General features: G+C 33.0%; 2 long non-coding RNA genes across 19 annotated transcripts in view; one reads left to right on the forward strand and one right to left on the reverse strand.

The window, feature by feature from the left end:
• LOC141461366 (uncharacterized) overlaps nucleotides 1-21,446 on the forward strand; it is a 33,079-nt gene extending 11,633 nt beyond the window's left edge. Inside the window, exons 1-16 of one of the 16 annotated variants that reach the window (XR_012462814.1) lie at nucleotides 2,126-2,644; nucleotides 2,842-2,961; nucleotides 3,784-3,885; nucleotides 3,960-4,067; nucleotides 6,969-7,149; nucleotides 7,242-7,418; nucleotides 10,584-10,648; nucleotides 10,914-11,130; nucleotides 12,748-12,807; nucleotides 15,136-15,251; nucleotides 16,634-16,698; nucleotides 16,792-17,014; nucleotides 18,235-18,417; nucleotides 19,491-19,648; nucleotides 20,477-20,648; nucleotides 21,257-21,446. This is a non-coding gene — a long non-coding RNA (uncharacterized lncRNA). Of the gene's footprint in view, nucleotides 1-1,670; nucleotides 2,645-2,841; nucleotides 2,962-3,783; nucleotides 3,886-3,959; nucleotides 4,068-6,968; nucleotides 7,150-7,241; nucleotides 7,419-10,583; nucleotides 10,649-10,913; nucleotides 11,131-11,729; nucleotides 12,808-15,135; nucleotides 15,252-16,633; nucleotides 16,699-16,791; nucleotides 17,015-18,234; nucleotides 18,418-19,490; nucleotides 19,649-20,476; nucleotides 20,649-21,256 lie in introns of those variants that run through there. The other 15 variants (XR_012462817.1, XR_012462813.1, XR_012462822.1 and 12 more) reach the window with 15 other exon arrangements.
• LOC141461368 (uncharacterized) overlaps nucleotides 17,229-24,619 on the reverse strand; it is a 214,602-nt gene continuing 207,211 nt past the window's right edge. The window contains exons 9-10 of one of the 3 annotated variants that reach the window (XR_012462825.1): nucleotides 17,895-18,402; nucleotides 17,229-17,594 (exon numbers count right to left, since the gene is read on the reverse strand). This is a non-coding gene — a long non-coding RNA (uncharacterized lncRNA). Of the gene's footprint in view, nucleotides 17,595-17,894; nucleotides 18,403-21,178; nucleotides 21,331-23,259; nucleotides 24,478-24,619 lie in introns of those variants that run through there. The other 2 variants (XR_012462826.1, XR_012462827.1) reach the window with 2 other exon arrangements.

The raw sequence follows: 24,619 nt of genomic DNA on the forward strand, positions 1-24,619 counted from the left end.
ATAGATCGACCTAAGGTGCACAATCCCGCATTGGCTTTATTTTTAACTTTCAAAGACAGAAAAAGGAGAATTCCATTCAAACTAGGTGACAGCTCCTGCATTTTCCTGTGCTTTTTTACTTCTTCTTTTACAAAATAGATCGACCTAAGGTGCACAATCTCGCATTGGCTTTATTTTTAACTTTCAAAGACAGAAAAAGGAGAATTCCATTCAAACTAGGTGACAGCTCCTGCATTTTCCTGTGCATTTTTACTTCTTCTTTTACAAAATAGATCGACCTAAGGTGCACAATCTAGCATTGGCTTTATTTTTAACTTTCAAAGACAGAAAAAGGAGAATTCCATTCAAACTAGGTGACAGCTCCTGCATTTTCCTGTGCTTTTTTACTTCTTCTTTTACAAAATAGATCGACCTAAGGTGCACAATCTCGCATTGGCTTTATTTTTAACTTTCAAAGACAGAAAAAGGAGAATTCCATTCAAACTAGGTGACAGCTCCTGCATTTTCCTGTGCTTTTCTACTTCTTTTTCTTTTCAGGCTAGAGTAGGCCTATGGACAATACTTACTGGTTCACCCTGTATAGTTTGCGGTAATCTAGATAATCTTTTTTTCTATCTTCAATTTTCAATTCTATCAATCTTCTCCTGTGGACGGTGTTGGCCCTAATTACTCATATCCACAATTTCTAGTCAATGCCACTCTGCATTGGTTCATTTGTTTTCAATAATTTATAATGCCAATCCACCATACGATGACCATAGTTTTGTAGAATCCAATTCTCATCACAAAATACCGATTCTATCCAATAAAAGATCATTTCTGTTGCCGGAACACAGTGACGAAAGATGGTTTAAACTTGACAGTTTTTACTGATCGTACCAATCGAAAATTTTCTAGCAACCTTTTATTTTCTACATACAGCGCTTTTAGGTTTTCTTAACATATTGCAAGCAAAAATCAATGGAAATTGAAAATTGGTGAAACTTAAATGAACTTTCACGCAAAACATTTTATTCCTGTCAAGAAGTTTTTTATAAAAAAATTTTAAGAAAGGTTATCCATTCCGTGCCAATGAACGATCTCCTTAAACTCTCTTAAACTTCTACTTATTTCCTGGAAGTTAGGAATATCAGTCAGGACTATCACACACCTAAGATTATTCGGAATGCCTTTGGCAAGATGGACAGGCAAATAGATTTCCTGGAATACTGACAGCTACATGCACTTTCCAGTCTTTAGAGCTGGTACTTCTCAGAATCTTATTATATTACATTAAGCAGTTTATTTATTTTTTTTTTTTTAAATTTTTGTTAAATACACAATCATTATATTATACAATATATGTACGTATAATAAGGAATATAAAGACTTCTTTGAGGATGCATAAATATGCTAGGAATTAGTAAAAGATAAAGCATCAAAATCAGTGGCGTTTGATCAAATCTTCTGATTCAATTAATCTATGCCAGATACAAAATGTCAAACTCTTTCTAATCTTAAAGTATATTGAATGTCCCTAAATATCCTTAAGTAGTTTGGTCGAGCTTGCCAAAAATTACAAGTGTCTTCCTAATAGGGCTGAACATGAAGCGTACTTCAAAGCAGCACCGCTCCCACGAAAGTGAGGCTTTTTTTTCAATGCATTGAGGCAGTGTTCTTTCAATATAGACAACAATTTCTATCATAGAGCTGAAAATTGTTCCTAGAAAGAGAAAAATCTAAGTGCCAGTAGCTAGATTCGATCCTGGGACCTCCCGCATGGGAATCCAGTGTGCTATCCAGTTAGCTATTCTCTTCACTCCATTACGTACTGAAATTTGTATACACTGTTTCCAAATCAACAGCCATAAACAGGTACGATAAAATGTACTTTTCAGGCTAAGATATGTGTGTGTTTGATAAGTTTATACAAGTTTCAGCCAATTTACAAATTTCAGCAAGTTTTCAGCGTAGTGTTGGGGGGCGGGGTCACCGATTGCCAAAAGCTTTTCTGCTGATTTGCTGCAGAAAACTTTACTTTTTTAATTTCTGCTCCCTGTTTGGGGTCTTCTCAAAAACTATAATTTTGGGCATTTTTCCTGTCTTTGAGTGCTTCGTAATTTGTTTTTTTTTTAAATCATTATTCTCTTGTCATTTCTAAACTTTCTTTTAATTTTTTACCAATCTTTATATGTTCTGAAAGAGCTATTAATTTGGTAGGCAGTGAAGGTTATAGTATGTAACCTACCGTTATCATTCAAACGGCCTGAATACCATGTGTTTGTCCTTCAAGTTGAGTTTATCTGATAACATATCTCTTAGTACTGTTCATGTTACCTTTTCTTTTTTTTAGATACTAAGAAAACCTATAACTCCTGAGTGGTTTTTATCCCTTGTCCTTTCATTTCCTTAATCCCCCAATTATTGTTTTCATCTCGGATGTTTTTCACTTATGCAGGACTACAGTTATTTCAAGGTTCCATCAATTTTCATTTAACCATTTAGGGCCAAATCATTTAGGTAATAAAATTTTCGGTATTCATGTACTTCTAAGGCCTTAGGGTTGTATAGATAAAATAGTTGCTTCATTTACGGCGTCCACTCCGAGATCTATCTTAAGTGTTGAGGTTAGCCAGAATTTATGTATGAGGAATACAGAAACCAAGTGAGTTCTTTTCTTTGTTTTATAATCTATGTTATGCTATTCAGTGTCTGCATCTCCCTTCATTCCTTCTCTATGGGAAGGTTGATTCCTTCTTGCCAGAAATACTCACATAATAATTACCATTGGAGTGTCTCTGTCTTGTTACTCTTGAACAAAAGTTTGGATGTATTTCTTAACAATACATTCTGTTCTGCCAGATATCAAATTCAGAACCTGCTATCCTCGTGAGTTAATGCTGAGGAATTGCAGCTGCACAAAATGGAGCAACAGTTCCAAACATCTATCCAGCGTTAAACTACTGGTGCATATTACAAATAGTAAGTTTAAGAAACATTATTAAGTAACTTGTTTGAATTTTTGTTAGTTCTTTATACTCACTTCTTTCATCTCTAAATATTTTACAATCTTTCTGGTATACTCACTTTTAATTTTCCATTTGAAATGCCCACTGCTTCGTTTAGGCTTACTTAAGACTTGCAACAGAATATGTCAAACTTCTTAACGCAGACTAACTAATTATTTGAAAGCTGTGATTGAGTCAATAATTGTTACACAGAAACTTCTAATCTTTTAGTTTGCAAAGCTAATCTGATTTTGTAAAATGCAGCCAATATAAAGTGTAATTCTGATTGGCTCTCTAACATGATGTTAGGTGAGCCCTTGTCAGATCTCATTGTGAATGCTGTTCATGAACAGGGGTTTTGACAAATTCACGCAAAAAATTGGCCGTTTTATGAATTTGGTCATTGCGTGTCTTAACCATTAGTTAATTCTATTTCCGTTATGAAAAGTGTAAAATTATTCTTTAATCGATCTCCTCAATTTGAGTATTATACTGTATAGAAAATACCAATCTGGTAGAAATCGATCTCTTGTCGAAAAAATGAAGTACAGTCTTAGAAATCCTGTATCGAGCACCAAAACTGTAGGTAGAGCATCTCATTGTCGTAAAGATAGTTAATACGTTTAGTACAAATGATGCCTTTTTACTATTTATTATCTCTTCCATCTTCGTGAAGGAAAATATTGATTAATGCCGAGATTATGACACAGATATATCGATAACAAAATTTGGATGAAATCAATGACTTCTAACATGTGCAATCCACCTTGCTAATTAATTCTTCCTTATTTTTTAGTAAAAGGATAGATTCCTGAAGTGACTTCCTCTAAACTACTGCAGATTTTTTCTTTTAATCATTTCTATATTTACATCACTGTACATCACAAAGCGAAGTCTGGTAAGTATAACTTCCTTGACTTGTGGAATATCACCAACTACATTTAAGTGCTATTAATAGGGGCGTTTTTACAGATTCATTTGGATTCCATAGTCGCATAGTTTACTTGGCTGTTGTAGTTTTATATACCGGCCTGTCTGGAGAAATGTCGGCAACAGTAATTAAACAGCACAACTCCACTGGTTAGACTTGATTACTATTTACCTAATAAAGACAAATAGAGCCCAAGCAATGTTTAAACACTCTTATACTTACAGTTTAAGATATACCATGTGTATTTAAGTTAAATACACACATACACTTAAATATATATATATATGTTGGTACACCATATAACCTTCCTGTGATTAGGTCAACCAACCAACCGTTATTGTAGTTCACATCAATCCCAGGCTATTCCAATTATTTTCCGCGCTACAAAGTTAGAAACGTTAGAGATTCATTACGATGGGCTTAATTTATTTAATGTGCTCTCTTTTTTTTCGCCATATATGGGAATATAATGTTAACGAACAATGTTATATAAGTAAAATTTTATAGAAAATGTTAAATTCTACCGGTTTACATTTTATTTAAAGAAATAAATAAAATAAATATTAAGAAAAATAGTGGCACTTTCTCTTTACTAAAAAGTTATGGAAACATCCTGAAAAACTAGCACTTTTTACTTCATGGCACACTAATTGGTGGAATTAGAGAAAATGAATCAGAGAAATTCTCATAACTCCTTAAATTATCAAATCGCACATAAAAATTATAAGTCTGAAGAAGTCAAAACTTATAACCACTGACTTCCTAACCAATACCTACATCCCAACCACAGAGTACGTTCTAACGAAAACATTCATTAATACTTCTTCAGGTTCTTTCTTTAAAACGCTTAAGATTATTAGTGAGACTCCTTTGAAAACTGCTCCAAACTCATTTTACCAAACAAACGACTACTTTATTTTTACACTTATACCCATCTTGCTCAGACTAGAATTCTACGGAACCGTAGAAAAAATGGTACCTCAACAGATTCCAAAAAAAACCTTCCTTCATTATTAGATGATCTCAAGATTCCTGTAGTCCAGGACTCCAGCAAATCATGATGCAAATGGACTTCTCCTCCCTTCAATCAAATCCTTTTTATCCTAAACTCTTTTTTTCCCCCCTCCCAAATTTATTTCTAAGAAATTCTGCTGCAAGGCGACTGAAACGAGTTGACTCGAGATGAGTTCGCATGTCTCGCTCGTCATTTCCTTGCTTTCAATATAAGGTGCCATCATTTTTCCAGTCTTATTCATTGATTTTCAAGACATTTCCAAGTCATTATCTCCTTAACAGAAACTTACAGTTTAAAAAGTTAAGTATAAGGGTTGATTAAACGCTAAAAGGTATACAAATCAGCAAGTACCCAACATTTCATTCTTACTTTTTAGTAATTTTTTAGAATGTATTAGATGTCACAGACCCTTGTGCTGGCCTCTTATCACCTATAAATATTTTTCTGTTAGAATAATAAAAGATGTATCTCATCATCATAGTTAGTAATGAAAAGGCACTTCATTTTAACCCTGTTCCAAATTATTCTTGTGATTTATCTTTATTCTGAATAATCATCACATTCACTGGCACATTAAGGAAGAAAAAGGGAAAGTTGGAGTTGGTCTTTTACCGTTATAATTTAAATTACGAGGTTAAAACGAAATTTCAGTCTTGAATTCGTCTTATGTGAGCACAAATTACATAGTTTGCAACAAATAAATAATACTTGCAATTATAATTCATTTATTTTCAAACATTAATTTAATATAGCCCTTAAGTACTTGTTGAAAAGAAGTTTTATAACCAACTAAAAATATGCATATCTATTTTATATTACATTATAATATTGTGGGGAGAACACCTAGATTAAGAATGTAATTGTAGAAATCTATATTAGCATTTAATATTGACTTATTTGTGCTGAAAACAGGTGAACTCTTCGCTTTAATATAGCCCTGGCTATCGGAAAGAATTTCTAACATCTGATTCTAATATTTATCTGTCTGATATTGAATTTAGTGCACCTTCCAATTGCGTAAATGTCAGCATTGAAAGATTTACGTATTAATCAAGGTTTTGACCAAAACCTATCTTGGAAAAACCATGTTTCCCAAATCTCTCGTCGTTCCATCCACATCCTAAAGCAGTTTAATAGTTCCCTGACACCTTTTTCCCAATTAAGACCCGGCAACTCCTAGTTTCCACTCTTATATTCCCCCATTTCGACTATGGTTGCTTAGTGTATGGCGCGGTCTTTCTAGTGATATTGAAGCTAAGCTCAAGCGCCTCTCATGAACTCGCTTCATGAGATTTATTTTCTGCATTTCCAGAGACTCTCTCATTTCGCACTGCTACGATGAGTTGAAGTGGCTTTTCCCCTGTCTACAGCCGCCAGTACTTTTTGGCTTCTTTCCTTTTTCAAGTTATCCAGTCTCAAAGGCCTTCCTATATTTTTCAACTCCTTAAGTTTAAATCCTCCATCCATTCCCGTAATACCAGATCTCGCTCATTCGATCTCTATATTCCCTCTCACCGTACCTCATCCTTTGACAAGTCCTTCCTAATACGTGCTACCTCTCTCTGGAACTTCTTACCATCATCTGTCCGCCATGCTCCTACCCTTTCTATCTTTAAATCCCGTCTATTCAGTTATCTCCTTTCTATTCAGCTTCCTCCGAAATTCTAATTCTTTTAGTTTATTTCCTTAATTTCTGCTATTATTTTTATTTTCACTTTTTGTAAATACTTATTTATTTATTTATTTATTTTCTTTTAATTACAGGCCAAACTATTAAGGCCTCTATTTGTACCTGTGTTTATTCTTAGGGGACAATTGTCCCAGAATAATAAATTTCTTTTCTATTCTATTCTAATCAGCTCTCAGTGGATAATCCTTAAACTGAACAGCTTTCATTCCTTTACGGGTTCTCCAATTACTATCCAAAAAAAAAGATGGATTCATTGCTCCATTTTCTTTATTTTCTTATTGAACCATTTAAATCAATTTCTATGACATGCTTACTTACCAAGTTATTGATAATGTTTGTTTGTAGGTACCTATGGTTGCCTAGACACGATTCTGTTGGATAAAAAGGTGATTCTAGCTTAAAGTTTCTTGGAAAAAAATACGTGTCTCTATAATAATCATATATGAACTGAAAGTGAAATACACCGCTAACAATCTGCTAAGAATAAAAACGAAAATAATTATTCTATTTCAAGGAATCATTCAAGGTAATTGAGACGTTTTAGTTACTACTTCCTTTTTTTGATCCAAAATCTTCGGGAAAAACCTTTGTATTTATTGTCAAAAAAAAATGTTTCAGGAAAACATTAGATCTCAACCATTTAATTTTTTCTCTAAAACTAAGGCTGTACCGGAAGAACGTTTAAACACGAATGGTGTGTGGTTGTACAAGGAATTACTTAAAGTATTGTACTTTAATAAAGAGGACCGACAGCATATTTCTTTGGCAGTTTAGCGCCATTTCCGCTAACTTACTGTAAGCGAACACTTTTTTTTTTTTAAGAAAAAAACACAGCTTCAGGGTTTCTTTGATTATGTTAATCATTCCTTCCATCATATTCTCTCTCACGGACAGTGCTACAACTCTTTTGGGGAAGCCCAAAGTCTCGTTGTCCTTTGTCCTGTGAAACCTGTACTCCTGCTTGTGATTAATTATATTAATGGTAAAATTATCCTCCTCAGAATTCGCGTTATCTTTCGGTACCTCATCATTAACGTTATCATATGCCTTCTGAATGTCCTACATCCTGCACTTAATGGGCGCCCAATTCTTGTAAGTATAGTTTCATACCAGCAACTATAGCATTAAAAAAAAAAAAGCAAAGCTAGAATTTGTTGAACACTAATGGGACGTTCCTGTAGACATAGTTGTTATTCTCTTAGGCAATACCGGAGGCTAAAAATCAAGTGTTCATTCCCAGGGAGTTCTCTCTGGAATGTTATGAGCAATTCCGGTTATCATTATAACCTATTCTAGTTTCACCTTAGTTCAATTAAGGTGAAATTTAACCGCTTACGAGAGGATGGATGTTCTATAAGAGAGAGACATCATTTTTTATTTATAATTTTAAAAATTTGGTTTTATTTTTATTTTTGCACTGCATGCCATCAATTTGAGAACAACATTCCAGTGTAACCCTCTTACATTCCCCCCCCCCCCAAAATGAAGCCATCTTCTATAATCATTTGTAATTTAGGAAATCAGGTTCTTTTGCGAGGGGAGGCTCTCCACTCGTTGGAAGGGCTTCTTTGAAGATAAGAAGATCTATTAAATAATTTAATGCAGATAATGATAACGGACTGTTACTGTTATTATCACATTCTTGAATTATCATAACGTGGACAATAATTGACGTAATTTTTTTCGCTCTCTCTCTCTCTCTCTTTTGGAACGACAACCTCTTTTATTAACCAGTCCGTCCCCTCATTCTGGATCTGCCAATTGTTTTCATTTATTTTTCCCCACTCCTGACTTCTTCTTCTTCTTTTTTTTTAAATAGTGGAGAACTTAAGTGGAAGTACTTATTAAGTGCGAGGGAAATAACTTCGCCATTTGGTCGGCACTTAAATATAAAACTATATTATGGCCATACTTTTTAACAGCGCACATAGGTACGTGGTTCTTATTGGCTGGTCAACTAGAACGGATGTCAGTAATTGCAAGATGGCTGCAAAACTTCTTCTATTCTTTTTTTTTTTTTTAAAAAAAACAGAGAATCCCACCAATATAATTAGAGAGTATAAAAAGGCCGACAATTTGTAAAATAGGGAAAAAAATGCATAGCTCGGCCATGTCGGCAAAGAGGGAAGATGTGACAGAAAGGGGGTAACAGGTCTTTTGTGGACTTGTTGGGGGAATAACGAGCTATGTGGATGCATGCGCAGTGGGATATTATAAAATAGGGCAGGATGATTTCCTGATTAGCCAGTTGGCGGCTACAATCTCTTCTTCAGTTGGAGAAGAGAGACTCTAATAGAGGTGATTGATTGTCTTCAGGCGAATAGAATTGAATTTGGGGAGAATTTTTTTGAATGAATTTGGACTTGATTTGGCTGAGGACGGATGAAACAACTACGGTGGTAATCAAATTTTTTGTCTTAGGGGAGAAACCCAATCACAGCTGAAAGAATGATTCTAACTGATTCAGTGCGTCCTTGTAGAAGATTGTGAAACGAAAAACGTGCAGAATCATTTTAGGAACAGTTACACTTTCGTTGTTACTCAATTGATACTTGTTAATGTCACCCATATGATAAAACCTGAAACGCACGCCTCCGTCAGGTGAAAGTAGACTAGACATTTATTCAATGATTTTTTGGTGTCTCTACGGTTATTTCCAGTCCAAAACAATATCTACACTAAAACTCACAGCCAAACTGTAGCTCATCACCACAAACCTACTCATTCAACCATTCATAAAAATAAGATCCAAGGCCTAGACCACGGGAATATCAAACCCAGCACCACAATACTTCTTAAACTTTGCGAGCCGAATTACCTGCCAACTGCTCGGTTATTTTGGCGCCTAATATAAATTTACCTTTCGCTTTAATTACTACATTAATTAAAGTAAGTTTTAACTTATTGTCTACGGTTTTTAGATTTTTTTAAATTATTAACTGGAATGGTGCATAATATCTTGTTTCCTCCATGATAATTTATGAACACCCTGATCTCTCGTTTCAGTTTTTTTCATTCCAGAGAGAATTCCCTGGGAATGAACACTTGATTTTAGCCTCCGGTATTGCCTAAGAGAATAACAACTACGTTTTCATTGGTTAGATACGTCTATCGGAGCGTCTCATTAGTGTTCAACAAATTCTAGCTTTGCTTTTTTTAATGCTATAGTTGCTGATATGAAACTATACTCTACAGGATTAAGTACAGGATGCAGGACATTCAGAAGGATAACGTAAATGATGAGGTACCGAAAGATAATGCGAATTCTGAGGAGGATAATTATACCATTAATATAATTAATCACAAGCAGGAGTACAGGTTTCACCCTGATGATGAACAAAAAATAGTTCGAAACGTATAGGGCGAAACCTTTTTTTATGTATAAATTGACCATTATTCAAGATTCCTCAAAAATAATATACTATAAAGGTGCTTTAAGAAAACCATGCCTTCATCTGTCTTCCATAAGTCAGAATTCGGTTGAGAACATGTTCCTAATAAATTTAAGGTACTGTATACATCAATTAGTTTACAAATTTTAAAAAGAAAAAAGAATCATTGAAATCGTTTAGAAAGAAAAGATAAAAAGTTTGGTTGACTGTTACTGACAAGCTCAGTAGCACCCAAAGACTGTTACTGACAAGCTCAGTAGCACCCAAAGACTGTTACTGACAAGCTCAGTAGCACCCAAAGACTGTTACTGACAAGCTCAGTAGCACCCAAAGACTGTTACTGACAAGCTCAGTAGCACCCAAAGACTGTTACTGACAAGCTCAGTAGCACCCAAAGACTGTTACTGACAAGCTCAGTAGCACCCAAAGACTGTTACTGACAAGCTCAGTAGCACCCAAAGACTGTTACTGACAAGCTCAGTAGCACCCAAAGACTGTTACTGACAAGCTCAGTAGCTCCCAAATACAATCTCCAAATGGAATACTAAACTTTTTTTTTTGTTTTTAGGTAAACTGAAGGCACACATTAAACAGACTGGCAAATCGATTCGTACAATAGAAGATACACTCATAGTAAGAACTAATTTTTATAAAAAATTAAAAAATCTGCACAAATTAGATAGTTCTTTCTAACTGGGCAGGAAAGAAAGCAAAGTGATGAACGTAACTTTATTAATAAACATTTCAAAATTAAAAATAATCAATATTACTAAACTCATCAATCAATTGTTAGAAAGAAATTGTTAGTTTGGAGTGAGTGTTTATTGCAAATAGAGGTCGCTTTAATCAACTGTAAACTAATTTCTTTTTCTTTTTCATGGGCTATTTTTAAAATTAGGTTGAAAACATTCCGAGACATCTGTGAATATAGAGTTTATAAATACTTCTTTCAAGGAAGCAACAAATTAAAAAAACCTAAAAAAAGAGAAGAGTTCATTGTAAACAATGAACAGTTTGGCAAGTTGTCAACAATTTTTTTCAGTTCGAAACTTAAACATTAGTTTCGTTATGGTTTAGTAAAGCCCATGGAATTGGGAGCATTTCCTTGCCACAATGTAAGCAAAAATCTATAACTGTTACAATTCTAGCTGAAGTTAAAGTTAAAAATGATTATTTTTGTGTGGTATTGTTTTTGGAGCTGCCTTGAAATATTCAATTCTTGTTATTTTTCTAACCACAATACCGCTGGCCATCTGCCAGTACAATTAAAGAAAACTTATTGTCAAAAACGACGAGCTGTAGAAGACAATGACAGTAACATTGCTAGCCCTTCTTCTTCTTTTTCTTCCTTTGGTGCTACAGCCTTTGCTTTAGGGCCATAGCCTCCTATAGCATTCGCTCCCAACTATCTGTCCAGTTAGACGGGCGTCTTCATTAAATCCGCCTCGATATCCTGCAGCCTACAAAACCTTGGCTGAGTTCTAGAGGTCTTTTGGTCTTCAACTATGTTCTCCATATTAAAGAAGATCTTTTCTCGTCCAATTTTTGTGGAGGTAATCTAACCAGCATGCCATTTTCCACTTTTAACGGCCGTCACAAGTGTCTCTTCTCTATTGAGCTGATAAAAAATTTAGCATTTTTAGGAGAACGCTGTTCACAGCGTGAACTACTGGGCCTCAAATACAACTTAAAACTTTTTTTTTGTCGCCGGCAGGTCCAAGTTCAGCTTATCAGTCTGTACAGTCAACATCCATGGCTCTGAACCGTGTAACAATGCAGGCTGGAGAACTGTATTGTATAAGTGACTTTAGCCTCTCTGGAAGACGTGCTTATTTATAATGAAGCATACTTCTTACCGCCAGACATCTGATAACAGCTAGAGATTCTGCAACTAATATCCTACACAGCGATCATTTCTAGACAAGTCTACCATTCGATCTCTTCACCTCTTTTCTAAGACTAGAACTAACCAACTTATCTGAAGACTGGCATTCTATCAACTCTCACCAGCAAAGCTAATATGTTTTGTGGTATTGGGTTCAATTCCCCTGACTAGGCCTTCGATTTTATTTAATGGTTAATAAAAAGAAATTTACAGTAAAGTATGTTTGCTAGTCGCCCCCGTCCATGACACCTAATTGGTATTTGGACGTAAAGCCCGCCTGAAAAAAATAGGCATTACTTTACTTTACTTTTTACTATCAACTCTCAAAACTCCATAACAAAAGCGGCAAACCAATCTCCCAATTCAAAATTCTACTCAACATATCTTTTGTTCTATTCCTGACGATTTTAACTAAACACTACTCCTTCAAGAAAACAGTGTACTCTCCAAATTGGACTCTTCTCAGACGTCGCTGCCTTTCTAAAAAGACAAAGCATTAAAATTACAGATTGTACAGAATTAAAATTGTACCTGTAAAAACAGTGAACTTTTTTTACAACTTGATATATTGATTCCCAAAGCGGTAATTAGATGGTGAAGTTCACTAAATTTATATGTCCATAAAATGTTCCTCCTACCTTAAAACGAATTCCTATGGTTTAATTTCAAAGTTCGGGCCTCCCAACTGGATACATAAAAATCATTAGAATGAAGCGAATCAAACAAAAATTTAAGTTACTGTTCAAAATTTTATTGATTAGTTTGTTGAACATTTGTTTTGATTGATTAAGTAAATACTTTTATATACAGACAAGTTTTTGCTTGAAGTAATCAATAATATTTACAGAAAATTTGAAGCATGGAAAGTAATATAAGGTAGACCTCATGAGAATTGTAGGAGAATCAGGTATTTAGTTTGTTTTGCGTTGGTCTTTTCTTGTTTTAGTTAAGTCATTTTCAATCTTGTAAAACAATAAATATTGCTGTTCACTTGGGGAATTTATTTTTTTATGTTCGTCCTTGGTAGTTGAAAGATTTGTACGTGTCTACACAACTCAGTGATTTGTTAATGTGGTTTAACTTTATGAGTGCAAACTCTGATAAAATGCCACTCATGAAGTTATGAGGTGCTTTTGTTTTTTTGTTTTTTTAATTATTTAATTGATTTATTACATTTTAAAGTGTCACAGCACTTTTGATTACTTTAACTTCTTTTTTTTGTTTTGAACTCTGCTTTGTTGAGTGTAGATCTTTGAAAGTGTAGTCTATCTCTATTAGCAAACGTTATAGCATCAATGTGTACCCTAATCTTTGATTCTGTTATCGGTTCAGAAGGGTTCCCATGCGAGATCTAGTGGCTAGTAGGCTACTCTTTGATTATAGATAAATAAAAATAAAATAAGTAAAATTATGTATTAGAGATGTTGTACACAATCTTAAGATTTTACTTCAATTAATTACAGAACAGATAACTAACGCGGCTTTTTGTTTCTTACAGGTTACCATAAGATCAAAACTTCTCTCCAAATCTCACGATCATGCTAGAACCCAAACTATCAGATCATCCACTCTGCTATATGAGCCATTCACTACACAAATCGATTGATTCCATTTTTTGAATTATCTTAAATTTAAGCATCAAAGCACTTGGTTCAAGTCATAGGTTTTTCTATTTTGTAATAAATTTCCCTAATAATAAAAGATTAAAACACCATTAAACGGATTAAACAACATTTTTGGCCATTGAATAATAAATAGTTTATTTCAGAAGCCATTTTGATTAACTTGGTGCTCTAATGTAAATCGTTGCTATAATTCAACCCATATTCTAAATTTATTTGAATTCATATAAACAGAATTATAAAGAAATAATGTACATTATTTCATTGCATTTCTCCATTTTTTGTGTTTTATGGAGTTAATCGTATTGTGCAGTGAACGACTCATATATTTCTCTGGACTTCTTGATGAGCTGCCTTCACTCCTGTTCCGTTTCAGGAACCACTTACTATCCATTTCTGTCATTTCTCTGAGGACATCTTTCTTAAATGACCGCACCCTTATTTTTATTCCATTCTTTGAGACGCTGATTTCTGTTATTTCAATCTCCTGACAAATCAAATCATTTCTGGTTCTCTGTTCATTTTTGTTTTCTCTAGATCTTGAGATCCATTTCCAAATTTTTTTTACGCGTTGGACCAAATTTCTGTACTACTAATAACCATTCATAACCATATAATAAACTCTTAATCAAGAAGGCAGGCCAACATTAAAGTCTTCCACACAGATCATATTCCTCTGGCATAGCACCCCTTGGTTATTGTATCAGAGCCAGTTAAAAGGTACATTTTCAACCTGTAGTAAAGAAGACTAGTTTTCAAGATCTAAACACAGCAGACCAGGAGTGCAAATCATAATATTGTTGATTGATGTTCAGGAAAATATTTGCAAGTAACTAATCTGCGTCAATCTTGCATGAAAATTGCTGTTGGTAAGCGGATAATTTAAATAAAAAAAATTAAAGAATGGGTTAAGGTACTATCCAATGAGACATGCGGTTCAGCGAAGTGGCCAAAACTGGAAATTAAGGCTGCCTCAAAGAGGACCTAGTTGATTGTTGTAAATCAGGTTAATTCTTCAATTTTAAAGTAAAAACGAGAAGTTTAGAATCCACGAATGGTGGTTTTCGTATAGTTGAAAGCTCCAAAGATCTTACTGGTATCTTAAGTAATATCTGCAGTAAGAAATTAAGCTGTAACCAATTACTCTTCAGTACTGGTAAAACCGGTTTGTATGGATGAACACTACCGAATTCCAATTCGTTATTCAGTTTAGGTAACAACATGCATCTTAACTAAATCGATATTTCAATCTTCTTTGTTTTCATTAAAATAAGCCTACCAATACTGTGTTAATTTTACTAACTGGCAGATAGAACTTTCTGGAGGATAATTCAGGACAACAAGTTTTGCTTTTAGACAATGAATAAATAACGTTGTAGCTTTATAAATGATTTCGTTTATGCATTAAGTTGTTCCATTATTCATTAGGATACATAAAGCTTAGCCTTCCTAAGGTAAGAAAGAGCTAAATATTGTTATAATTTGAACAGTAAAACCATTTTTGCCTCTTATGTTGTTTCTCTCAAATGTCCTAAATTCATTAATTCCATTCACTGTCCAAAAATTCAGTGAGTTGTAGACTTTTAAGTTCTAACATTCATCATATTCCGCAGGCCTTTCGCCAGTTGGTTTGTTGCCTCTTCAGATAACTGGAAACGGTAGAACATCACTGATTTAAATAACATCATTCGTTGAATTTCTTGCATCTCGAAGAGACTCTAAACTTCAGGTATACATCAATTATTTTTCTAGTTGGCAAAGATATGCTGTTACTGATGGTGCTTATATCCAATAAATTGAGCGGCTATTACTTTGAGTTAAAGTATACCATCTGAAATGTGCAAAACTTTCCTTTGAACAAACAAAAATATCTTAGAAATTCCAATTATTCATGAAACTAGAACTCATTTATTATCATAAAAGAAAATAGATGACGCAATACTCTAGAATTTCCAATAAATTATTTCTTCTAATAATAGTTAAGAAAAAACACGTTTTGAGATGAGACATGAAAGAATTCTGTCAAAATAGAATATAATAGCAAATATCGATTGTCCTTGAAGTAGGCCATAAAAGAAATGATAAACAGTGGTGATGTCGTAAAAAGTAGTCTTAAAAAAATGTAATAGAAGTGCTGAAGTATGTTCAAGATCATTAATATTGCAATACTCCAACAGTTATTAATATTTGCTGACAATAAACAGCCCACAATATTTAAATTCTTTTCACTACGAATACTGTTAGACAAAATTTATGATTAATTGTGAAGCTATTTCTTTAGTGTAGCCAGTGATTTTAATAGAAATTTTCAACGTTAGTCATCAATTTTATAATTAGTATTTGGGGAAAAATTGAAAATAGTTTTTACGTCAGAGGTAAAAGTTGGAAAACTTCCTGTCTTGTCTGTAAAGCATACACGTTTTCAATCCAAAAGAATCTAGTTTTTGTTTCCTTTTAGTTTCAATCATTATTTACAATGCATAGATTGCAACCCTGTGTGTGATTCTGGCTATCACTTCATTGGTCTTTAGTCGCTGATAAGATTTGAGTAAAGGTTGCAAAGTAAATTTGGGGTGTTATGGTTCGCAACAATATTAAATAACGATTGTTGTTCATTCTTTTTGGTGACTGATTCATAGTTCCAATAGGATAAAAGAATGAATTGCCATTTCAGTCGAGTAAAATTTATTTTGCCGAGCTTTCGACCTAGGGACTAGGTCATCTTCAGGGCTAGTTTACAAAGTAATATTTTTACATTACAGGGTTGGTGTGTCTTCTGTCTTGTCTGTTCATGTCCACACACTCAGTCCATGAACCTAGTTCCTAGGTCGAAAGCTCGGCAAAATAAATTTTACTCGACTGAAATGGCAATTTATTCTTTTATCCTATTAAATAACGATGTGAACTCTATGAAATTTTGCTCAGTTATTGATAATATTTGAGCCATACATTGCACAAATTGATTAACTCCACTTTTTGAATGATCCCTAAATTTAAGAGCCCAAATCACTTGGTTCAGTCATCAGTCATAGCTTTTTTTATATTTATAATAAATTTCCCAAATAATAAAGATACACAAATGACAAAAATTTAAAAAATAATTTATTTCAGAAGTCATTTTGATTAAATCCATGCTCGTTGCAGTAATTCAACTCAAATTCTGCTAAATGGTAAAGGTAGATTTATTTGAATTTATATTATTTACATTATTTCATCGCATTTTTCCACCTTTTTGTTTTAAGAAGTTAATCAAGTTGTGCTGTTAACAGAGCTTCAAATGAAAGAAATAACAACATTCCAGGTACAGTAGTTGAGAAGATATTGGATGGACAATTTTATAGAAGCTATTTGAAGAAATATCTCTCCCATTATCTCTCATTTCGTAGTTTTTTTTTAGTTCAACAGCATACTCAACACAAACGCATGAAAATTATAGAAATAATGATAGTATTAATTATGAAAATAAAGTGCAGCTGTCATTGATTCAAATAGGTATGTACAACATTCCAATTCCAAGTCGATCTAAGTTGACTAAGTTTCTAAATCGATCACCTGTAAAGTAATTACTTGGAGTGAAGTGTTCGTCCCTTTCAAAAATTGTTAATTTTCCGTAATTACTGGATACTTTTCCAAAAGGATCATGTGTGGTCTTTGTTACGCTTCATTGGGAAGAGGTGAAATAATTAAAAAAAGGTATTTAAAAACAAATAAGAATGTAATTTTTAATAATTATTAATACAAAATATAATTATTTTAGCCATTTTGGTTATAACCATTATTTGAGTACAACTTATTTCTTAAGATAAGTTACATAAATTTGTAGCTGAAGGTTGGGGCCCTCGATAGTCCGAACTATTCTTTTCACATATGTTAGACTCAACACTATTCTTCAGTCATAGAGCAGTTTAGTTCCAAAGGGAAAAGACTATATCTAACTTCAAGCAGCTTAATACCTCTGCGATGTTTGGAAAACGTATCCCTCACATATACGATATGTTTCTAACGACTATTGATACCCTCTAGCAGGACGAATTTGACCACCATCTACTGCTCTATTATTCTGGTCCTACCTCTAAAAATACCATTATTTATTAACATAAATTTTAAATGGAGAAATCTAAAATAATTTGTGATAATATAAAATGAAACAATTATATTTTAAAAAATAAAATCAAAACTCCTCTGAGTTCACACATGTGCTACATATTGAATGCTTTCTCTGGCGAACAAAAAAAATATTTGAATTTATGTCAGGAACTAAATATTTTTTTAATATGGCATCAATTACATCTTTAAATTAAAGATATAAGATGTATTAAATATTAAGATATATTTCTTAATACTTAATTGTAATCATAAAAATATTTCTTACCTAAAAATTCTTTTGTCATGAATTATCTTTGACTTGAATTAATAGTGAATGCAGCATCCTTCATTTTTTCTCTTTTAAAGTTAATTTACTCTCGTTATTTTCCCAGTGTGATCAAGATGTGCAAAGCTTTAAGTAGGGTGTACCATGTTTGCTTATAAATTAGTAAACTCTCTTTACAGCCGTCTAACTGCATTTTCTTGTCGGGTTACTCTTTTCAGCCAAAAGTACCTAGGGACTAGATAATCTTTGGGGCTCGTTACAACTTATTTACAATTATAATTTATTTTACATGATTAACAATTTAAGGTTGGTGTCTCTTTTTTCCTGACTGTTTTTTTAGTATCCAGAGGCAGCAGGCATTGTCCAGTGTTTGAATGTCTTACGGATGGCTGGATTTCCTCTCTACGACGTCCAGCTAAAAAAACTTGGGTTGCCAGTCCTAAGTGTTTAAGAACAGCCAGGCATCACCACAGAAATGACTTGGGCATGAGAGGAAGCTACGTTTCATCTATGAGAATATAAAGTAACATTTTATTTATAAGGTTATTTTTCGTCTGTTTTAAAGTAAAAAAAAAAAAGTAATAATAGATGACCTTTAATTCTCTTGAAACTACCCCCTCTATGAACTGTATGTTAATGCACTAACAGTGAGCTATTCTAATTACGGAGTCATTTCCGGCGGTACTATTCAGTTCCATTTACTTATAAAGCTAATTACAGCTGTTTGAAGTGGGATAATAGACAACAACCAAATGCTATGTCTTTTTAAAACAAGATGCCTTCTATGCCAGCAAATTAAATGACAGAAAAAAAAAACATGACAATCTGGTGCAGCATTTTTGCTCATTTAATTCATCGCGACTTTTGACCGCGTTTGGTTGGTGTAGAACATAAGAAAAAATTGCTAGGTTTTAAAATATAGCGAAATAATTGGATATTAAATTCAAATATATTTTGTTTAGGCGCTTAAAGGAGACGCAATAATAATTTTAGACCAAATCGATCTTTCATATGTGCCTATTGAAACAATTTTTAACTTTTTCAAAAATAAAATGAGCTTTTTTAATGCCATTGTAGTGTACGAATTGTATTAAAACTAACAGAGTTCATCTCTTGAACTCTTAAGAGTAGTTTCTGGCTAAGACTGTAATTGGTTCAAACTGCCTTTCGATCTTCTTCCTTTTCGAACTCTCCTCCCTTAACAATCCTACACTCAGAACTCTTGAAAAAAAATAGAACAAAAATAAAATCATACCCGGGAAATTTTGAAATTGCCACCGAGTGGCAACACTGATTAGATGTGGGAAGGTTGCAATAGGTTACTTTAACATAGCCATGGAGGTTACATTTAGCTCTCCTCTTTAACCAGAGCGATTATAGTTTTTTTTTTGCCATATTTACTTCAATTATGTTCTTTAACCGTAACCTAAGTGTCTGCGCAAAGTAGAATAAACTGTTAACCATATCTGTTGCACAATTATGGACCTGGTCCATAATTACTGTTAGTGGAGGATTGCCTATCCGGAAAACTCCTAATCCTTGGAATCTGATAAATTCCTGGTGCCCAACGTTTATAGCACAATCTAATTTCTCTAGGTTAGAGAGGTAAACTGGAGTCACAGTAAAATAAGTACGAGTAGTAACCAACGTCAAGAAGTACGCAGTTTATTCTTAACTTCCAAAGACACTACCTGAGAGAGAGAATAATGAAGCTAATATTCTACAAAAATAAGGAAACTATAGGTGCAAAACAAGTAAGTTCTTAATCTTTCATAAAATTGCATGTGCATGGCTGGAACACCTCCAAGTTCACTGGTTTTCTCTACTCAATATTTCTTTGCAACATAAAGTATAAATGATAAATCCCTTTTAGCTCCTACTTGTTATTCTTCATTTTGCTCCCCTTCCTCTCCAGTCTTTAAGTTTAATTACTTATTATTTAGATTTTTAAAACCATATTTTACCCTTAGGTATTTGATAAATTATCAGATTATGCTATTAAAATTATAAACAAAAGTGATATGTTCGGTTTGTCTTAATATGCTCAAGAGAGGTGTGCTAATTTACTTTGTCCTGGCCTTAGCTTACTCAGCTTAAATCTCCTTTGCAACATTTCAACTTCTATGTGATAAATATATCTTCGAAATTGTTTTTTTTTTTTTGGCATTGGCTTTCGCCATTCAGCCAGCATCGTCTAGGTGCTTATCTCTAGAATATCACTCACTCTCCATTCTTACTTATAAACACATTTACTTCACACATTCATCCCTCTACTATATACAACTATTTACATAAACTACAACTAATGGATGGATCAGTACTCTATATTCCTGCCATCCTTATAGCTTAACCGAAATTAAAATCACGAAATCCTTCTCTAATCATGTTATTCATTTTCGAAATTGATTATCCTGTTACAATGTTAATTGTATATTTTGAAGTCGGGTCCCATATTGTGGACTGTTTTAAAGGCTATGCCTCAACTTCATCGTTATGTTTCAATATCAAAATTGCATTAAAAAGGTTTCAATATAAAAGTTATGTGTTTTAAAATGTAGTATGTTTTTTTTTTCTTCATCCAGTGCCTTTGCTCAAGGACCCTTTCTGCCCTTCGCTGGCTATTCTTGAACATGGTCCTTCTTTACTCCAGCATATGAGTTGGAGGTGATTCACATCTAAGTTCTACATTTCGTTCATGAAACAAATTAGGAAATCTTGGAACCTACCTTATTAATTTGTGGAATTCTAATTCAGGTAGTCTTAACCAATGATTTATTATTTCTAAAGCATGTTAACAGGAAACAAAAATCCAGATAAATCAATACTTTTAATTTCAAAGATTCAAACTGATTTAAAAATGCAAGTATTAAATATTTTATGTTTGTGTGTAATCTTAGAAATTTAATTAATTTTTGTCTACAAAAAGATATCAGTTCTATAAAACCTAAGTTAAACGTTTATGTTTAACTAAGTTAATGTTAGTTAAACTTTTTTCCAAGGAAATTGAATGCAAAATGGATTATTTTGGTAGTAATTGATTTAATTTGAATGAAAAAAAAGGTGATCTGGATAAACATGCTCAACATGCTACGATTACTTACGTATTAACGTAGAAGTGAAATTAGTTGAATAATTTACTTTCAGCAGAGTTTTACCATTCTGACTGAAAGATTTATCCGTTCAAGTGAATCAAAGTTTAATTTCTTACATTCGTATAACATAAATTCATGTTCATATAAATAAAAAGAATCTTTTTATATAGTTTTATTAGTTAGATTGTAGGATCATATTATCATTAAAAACAATGCAACTTTAATCAACTCAGTAAACACATCATTTCATTAAATAATATTGATTTTCAGATTAAAAGCAGCCGAGACTGTAGAAGTGCTTACAATCCTGTTCTTCATCTTAAGCCACATTGAAAAGCGTGTATCTGGTGGAAATATGTATAATGTTACATTGCGAATAAGATTAATCTAAAAAAATGTATTATGACATGCATTGTACGTTTTATTTTAAGTCGTATTTATTTATTTTTTAAAAATTAAATTTGATAGAATAAAGAAATGTTAAAAATCTAAAAACGTCTCAATTTATTTACCTATATTTGCAATTAAAAAGTAATTTGCAAAGGAAAAAAAAAGAAAGTTAGTATAACCTGACCGTAACCTTCCTCTATATATATATATATATACGAAAATGGATGGAGAGGGGCAGAGAGATGTGTTCCCGACAAAGGTTCTTGGGCAAGAATCTAACATGGCGGCCAGTCGTAACATATGTTCAGAGCAATGTGTTCCCGACAAAGGTTCTCCCCACCATACCCACTACCTGAGAGAGAATAATGAAGCTAATATTCTAACTGTAAGTGTAAAATTGGTTGAAAAACAAGTAAGTTCTTAATCTTTCATAAAAATTGCATGTGCATGACTGGAACACCTCCAAGTTCACTGGTTTTCTCTACTCTTTTTTGAGTTTATGTTGTAACATCTTTTTTGCATGCTACATTTTTCTTTGCAATATAAAGTATAAATGATAAATCCCCCATCGGTATTTAATAAATTATCAGATTTCAATTCTATAAAACCTAAGTTAAACTTTTAAATTAAAGTAAGTTAATGTAAGTTTGCTTCAAAAAAGGTTTAGTTCAACAATAAAATGCTATAACATTACTTCAGGATTGCTTGTTAATTTGCTTGCTGAAATTTTCATCAATACGAATAGACGATGTTGCCAGAATAAAGAAAAATATTTTAGTAACTGTCTTTATTTATTGCCTAACATTTATAAAAATGTAATACTAAAAATGTAGCATGCAAAAAAGATCTTGCAACATAAACTCATAAACCTTCATAAAAGTAGTAAATATAATTGAAAAATATATTTATTTGCTTACCTATTTTGTTTTTAGCTAGATATAACCTTTATTTAACCTTCTATTATATAAAAGAGTAGTTTAAAAAGGGGAATAAATGAAGAAATGTATAACCTGACCGTAACCTTCCTCTATGCAGAGAGATGTGCACTCGACAAAGGTTCTAGTTGTTACGAGTGTTTATTTAAAAAATGTTTATTTCACTTAAAAGAGTGCAGTAAACTGCTATTTTGAAAATGAATTAAATTCACATAATTACTAACACTCAGTTTTACTTTCTTGCGTTTTCTTTCTAAAAGATTGATCTATTTTTATTTAAACGTATAGAAAATTAACATTGATTTTCAAGGAAGTTGAGTTTGATTTGTAGGAAGATTCAGTAGTCGAACGGTCTATCTCATTGTATAATGTTATTTTTCAGAGTTGAAACAGGCGAAACTGAGTGCTGCCTGCCAAACAGCGTCATCGAATTAAGCCAAAATGAAAAAGACGTTGGAAAACACCTATCCAACTGCGATTCCTTATTATTTAGTGGATTATTTGTAAAAAAAAATATATTTGAAGTTTGAAAATGTAATGTAAATTTTAATTTTGTTATGTAGGTAATTTTAAGAATCATTTCCTAAAAGATGTAATTGAATTTAAAATGTTTTTGTAAAAGGAAAGAAAAAAAATGTATAATTGGTAGCAAAATAAAGAATTATCTATAAATGATTAAAAAAGTCATTATGTATTTTCTCTTTTCCCATAGTCTTGTTATTTTTATTATATTTGCAAAGTTACAACTAAAAAAACAAAGTCAAAAAAGACTAAAAATGATAAGAGGCAAATTAAAGTAATGTAAAACTAAAAATTCCGTTTACATTAAACAAAAAAAAATAAAGTAATAGTAGTACGAAAAAATGGCGTCAGAGAGCGTTAAAAAGCAGAAAAAGTAAAAAAAAATTGAAAAAATTGCATCATAAAGACGTAAAACAGAAAAAAGGAAATTTAGTTCACATATTTGCCACCAGGTTGCAGCACTTACTGGACTTGTTTACTATGTAAACAAAATTTAGTTCACATGTTTGCCACCAGGTAGCATTTAAACTGTTTATATACAACTGTCAAACAAGATGTCTCCTCAGTACGACTACAGAGTCGTACTCGTGAGGAGGGGGTTATGTCGCTCGTCGCTCCAAAAATGTCTAATTCTAGTCAAACCACCTCTCATCTACATAAACAATCTTTGATAATATGTCATGGTTAATGGTTAGGGAGATGCGTTCACCTCGACGGTCAGAAGGCAAATAATCGCCCCACCCGGCCCGGCCCGCGCCGCGAACTTTCTTATATACCCTCTAGATGGCGTCATATCACCATGACAACGGGCTCCCCACCACTAATATTAGTTCCACCAGCTGTCACTAGATCGCTCGTGCTGTCTGTTTTACCTCTCGTAGCCTTCCTTGCACACTCTCTAGACTTTGGCAGCCATTGTTGTAACCTTGCTATCTTCTCACACACTCTCTAGACTTTGGCAGCCATTGTTGTAACCTTGCTATCTTCTTACACACTCTCTAGACTTTGGCAGCCATTGTTGTAACCTTGCTATCTTCTTACACACTCTCTAGACTTTGGCGGCCATTGTTGTAACCTTGCTTAATGCTTCTTACACACTCTCACGACTCTGGCAGCTATTTTTTCATTTTTTATTTAATTTTTCATATTATTGAGAGATTAAAAGGGAAAATAAATACAATATTGTTATAAATAAATCGTTTATTTATTTTTTAATTATTGATACATTTTTTTACAATAAATTTTATAAAATCTTTACAACCTCATATTTAACCACGTTGGTGACTCTTTAGACTAATATAGGACTTCCTTTCACCCATATTTAACCATGCTGGCGACTCACAAGACTTATACAGGACCTCTTTAAACTCACATTTAACCATGTTAGTGACTCACAAGACTTATACAGGACCTCTTTAAACTCACATTTAACCATGTTGGTGACTCTCAAGACTTATACTGGACCTCCTTAAACTCTCCTTTAACCATGTTGGTGACTCACAAGACTTATACAGGGCTATCTTACTCACACATTTAACCATGTTTGTGACTCTCAAGACTTATATGCTGTAATTAAAAGATTACATTACCTGAAGAACATTTCCACAGGCCAGGTGGTTGGTAGATTTCCTTGACTTCTTCATTCTTCAGAACAGAATGGATGAAAACCATCCGAAGGGATTAAAGCAATGGAAATTTATAATGATTATTTTAATAAAAATTAATCAAAAAGATTTAGCTCGACTTATTGGATTGTTAAATACAGCATCATTTTCGTGATGTACGA

The sequence above is a fragment of the Rhodnius prolixus genome, unplaced genomic scaffold, assembly GCF_049639745.1.
Source record: "Rhodnius prolixus isolate KJV_2025 unplaced genomic scaffold, Rpr scaffold_6, whole genome shotgun sequence".
Taxonomy (NCBI): Eukaryota; Metazoa; Arthropoda; class Insecta; order Hemiptera; family Reduviidae; genus Rhodnius; species Rhodnius prolixus.